We start from the raw sequence: 4,562 nt of genomic DNA, 5'->3' as shown, positions 1-4,562 counted from the left end.
GCAAGTAGAAGCTCTGGAAATCACCTTGCTCTGATACCAATTGTTGAAGATGATGAAACAAGAAACAGAACGAAGACAGCAACTCAGAGTAGGAAGAAGATGGAGAAGGAGAAGACACAGAGCTTGCGTACGAGATCTCTGTAGTCTCTCTTTTTGTATTAGAATAATAGAGTATACAAACTCAGAGCTACAAAGCTTATATGAAACCCTAAGAGATAAGGTGTCCTTTCACACCGGATGTCCAGGGGGAAAAACCCAGTGGGAGAAAAGTGCCCCTGGTGAAGCGCGTATACACACTAACACTACTACATGTCTACAATACACCTCTCTCTCTCTCTCTCTCTCTCTCTCTCTCTCTCTCTCTCTTTTCTACACACACACACCGCTCTCTCTCTCTCTCTCTCTCTCTCTCTCTCTCTCTCTCTCTCTCTCTCTCTCTTTCCTACACACACACACACCGCTTTCTCTCTCTATCTATCTATCTCTTTCCTACACACACACACACACACACACACACACGATGTAGAGAGAGAGAGAGAGGGGGGGGGGGGGGGGGGGGGGGGGGAGAGTGACATAATACTTGCGCAGCAGGTTTCGGCCAAGATCTGAGCTCATGCATTGTAGGCGAAAATGGCCCCTGCGCGCGATTTCCCCTTTTTTCCCCCCAATTTTTTTTGCGTCGCAATGTGTGTCGATATACCCGTGGGAATTTCCGTCGATATACGCGTGGCAAACCATGCCTTTCCACGCATATATTGACGGACATTGCGACGCGTATATCCACGGATATATGGACGGGCTGCAATTACGTCGATATACGCGTGGAAAGGCATGGCCGTCGATATATGATGCGTCGATATCTTCGTGTTATGTTGTAGTGGTGACGTCGCAGCCTTGATGCTCAGGTCTACAGACGACCTTGCCCCTCACGTGCGTGCATTGCGGTCTAGTTGCTTGAGGCATCCATGGAGGATTCCATCCGTAATTTGTTTTCCGAAATGGGTAGCACATATGTATTGGCATCGAATACAATGAAAGTATGCCTAACCCAACTCAACACTAAGGCTGGGTTCAGACTACCGTGCGCAAGAGACTTTTTGCTTAGGTGGACTAATTGAAATGCACGCCTCATTGGAGGCAGTTAAGACTGCAGATGCAACTTGGCTAGCCGTACTGAGTTGGAACGTTGATTCATGCCCAAGGGAGCCACTCCATGTTCCGGTTGCCCACCCCGCCCGTAGCTTGTGCTGCACTGCACCAGCCAATCAAAAGCCACAGCGCCGTACAGGTGCTTTTTTTCCAGCTTCTATGTGTGAACAGAGCAGCGGACAATCGAAAAGTTAGCTCTGCTTCCGGGTGGAAAAGGGTTGAAGATAGATTGCGCAGTCTGAACGAGGCCTTTAAGGCTGCTTTTAGAAAGCCAAAAACAGAAAAGGGTTGAAGCAATGGAATTTCAAGTTTCAGAGCATCTGGAGCAAAGAAATCCCAGCCAAGCACTCTGTCCTTCTCTGGCTAATTCTACACAAGGTAGTATGGACTGGAAGCAAACTCAGGGCTGTTGGGATGGGCCTAGGGACCTGTAAAAGATGCTCGCAAGCTGAGGAAGACATCCCCCACCTCTTTCTAAATTGTCCAGCTAACTCTAATATACTGTATCCCTTAACCCCCAATTGGAAGCAATTACTACTGGGGGATTCGGTCTCACTTTATTCAGTCATCCGGAACAGGATAAGAGGAGCTTTTTTCTGGTTAATTTGGCTTGAAAGAAATGACAGCATATTTAACAATGCTTACCAGACTAAAAGTCTGAGGGTACGGTTTTCTCATTTCTCCTTGCAGGCTAATCAGCTCAAACTGGACCAGTGCAAAATCTACGAAGCTAACCGAAAGGTGCTAAATGACTGCATGGGATTCTACAATAGCGCGAACATCAATAAACAGCAGGAGGTATTGCTAGACGGCTCATACACTCACCTGCAGAGGATGATTGATGACTGCAAGGCGGAAGAAGAAAAGTTAAGGAGGCAGTATTTCAATGGCTTAAGGTTCATAGCTCACTTACAGGAAGTGCTTAGTTCATTACCCGATGGAAATAACTGGTGATTGTAACAAGCTATGTAATTTTGATCAAGTGTCTCGATGGAGCATTATCTCCCCTCGTTTACCTCAATGTTTTTGTAATCTCCCCCGGCATTTTGTAACTGTTGTCTGTTATCTAATACATTCCCAAAGCTTTTATGGAAAAAAAGAAAAAGGCTGAAGATGGATTGTGCAGTCTGAACGAGGACTTTAAGGCTTCTTTATCTAATACATTCCCAAAACTTTTCGTGGAAAAAAAAAACACCAAATAGCATACTACCTACCCCGTCACTTTTCAGCACCAAATGGGTGGTCACGTCTTTCATACGGCTGCTGCAGGTGTGGCTAGGTGTGGTCGGGCCCTCTGCAGTATGCAAACTTTGCCACCGCTTAATGTGAACATGAGGGCGGCAACACTAGGCTTTTATATGAACCGAGATAGACAGAATCTGAGAGATGGAGGAGGTACTGACGCGGTTGCCGGAGGTGGAGGCGTGCGAGGAGTTCAAAGATGGTGTGGCCACTACAGATGTGCAAGTGGGCGACCTCGTGTGGGTGCGTATCTTCCGACCCCAGCTTGAGGGCAAGAAGCCTGTAGTGCTCTACGCCCATGGCGGTGCCTACTGCTTTGGGCAACCCAATATGTACCCCTTCCACGCCTTCTGCGCTTCCATGTGCTGGCTTTCCAACTCCATTTGGGTCTCCCTCTCCTACCGCCTCGGCCCCGTCCACCGCCTCCCTGCCGCCTTTGATGACGCAGCCCTCGCTTTTAAATGGCTCATCTTGCAAGCTAAACAGCAGCTCTCCCATCTCTGGCTAACGTCTGAGCTTGCTGATTTCTCCAATTTCTTCTTTGCGGGCGAAAGTGCTGGTGCCTCTATCGTCCTCAAGGTAGCAAGGGACACCGCAGCGGAAATTGACTCGTTGGATCTGGGTCCTCTGTGTTTAAAAGGCCTTCTGCTTGTCGATCCAGGATTTCATTCAGAGGAAAAGAGGGGGATGATGGTGGGTCAGGATCTTCGTATACAAGTAGTGCAGCTATATAATATGGTGTTGCCAGAGGGAGAGACTGGATTATGCCCCTGTGAATCCTCTTCATGTGAATGCACCGCCTCTTGAGCCTCTAGCGGTGTATCCACACATCTTCATTAGCATTGCAGAAAGACTTTCGTTACAACATGACCATGCGCTTTTATGAGCTGGTCCGAGGCTTCTGTCCTGATGTTCAGCTCTATGTTGCTCCAGGTAGAAGCCATGTCTTTCATATTTCTGACCCACTCTGCCCCGAAGCGGAACGCTTGAGAATCCGACTTGCAAACTTCATTCAAGCCTGGACCGCCTTCTTGAGAAAATCTAAAGATTGTCTGCATCAAAATGATGTTTATATGTTTGTGATGGCCTCTCTCTCCCTGTCACATGCCTCGGTTTATTTTTGGCTTTATTTTCGTCACTTGCCTAGGCTCTTTGAATGAAAAGCCTTAAACCATCGTGACGGGTTTTGAAGATAAGTAGTTGGATAGGACTTTGGGCACGACCACTTCGTCAGTGAATTGCACTGAGAAGAATCCTTTTGCCAGATATTGGACATTAACAACACATCCTCCCTGATTAAGGGAGTTGGGGCTGTGAAGCCAGTTGACAAGCTCAGCTCTGGCCCATGAAACCGAAGATGAGCGTGGATTGGCCGAATTGGATAATCAATTTTAAGGGCACTAAGGCTTTAGTGTGAAAGGTGAGAATATTTTACGAGTGCTTAGGGTTTTTCTTATCAATTACACTTAGCGTTTACTACCAGATGGGGTTTTTTTCTTTTTGGATCATCAATTTTGCTCACCACCTCGTAGTTTTATATGTAAACTACAACAGCCCTAGGTGCGAGTAGTCTCTTTACTCGTGAATTGGTTCTTACCCATCTTCACTCATGTTTCTTGGGAAACAAGTGCATGTTGGGAAGGATGCATGTGTCAAAGAGTATCCTCAGAACTATCTCACACGGGCACGGGCTCGTCGGGGTCAATGGACCACACCCATTTCGGGGATCGGACGCGATATGAGTTGTTCGATGCGGCTTTTGTAAATTTGAGAAAATAGCTAAATTCGGGCACACCAAAATTTGTAAATTCGGGCGTCCTCGCCCCCCTTCCCCCTCTCATCCCTCGAACTTGAACCCCGGACACCACCTTTCCAAGCCTATCACCTTAACCACCTCACCTGCGCATTGAAAGCAATGGGAGAAAGGTTTCTTTTATGATAAACCCATCGTTGTGTAAATTCGGGTCAGCTTTAGTAAATTCGAACAAATTGGTCAATTCGGGTGCGTCGCGAGATCAACGGCACACGATATCCACACTCCCCAAAAAAGGAGTGGACCATTGATCCCATCCAATCCATGCCCGTATGAGATAGTGATGAAGAATGAGTATGAGATAGTGATGAGGAATGAGTATGGGAAAGAGTTCGAGAGGTGAAGAAGAGTTAAGAAT

The 4,562-nt window shown here is 47.1% G+C and overlaps 1 pseudogene; it reads left to right on the top strand.

Annotated features, from left to right (window-relative positions):
- Positions 1–2,359: 2,359 nt before the first annotated feature.
- LOC147458836 (strigolactones hydrolase CXE15-like) lies at positions 2,360–3,871 on the top strand (annotated as a pseudogene).
- The last annotated feature ends 691 nt before the right edge of the window (positions 3,872–4,562 follow it).

The sequence above is a fragment of the Adiantum capillus-veneris genome, chromosome 4, assembly GCF_014529385.1.
Source record: "Adiantum capillus-veneris isolate H3 chromosome 4, ASM1452938v2, whole genome shotgun sequence".
NCBI classification, from domain to species: domain Eukaryota; kingdom Viridiplantae; phylum Streptophyta; class Polypodiopsida; order Polypodiales; family Pteridaceae; genus Adiantum; species Adiantum capillus-veneris.
This window is presented reverse-complemented; position numbering and strand designations above follow the sequence as displayed.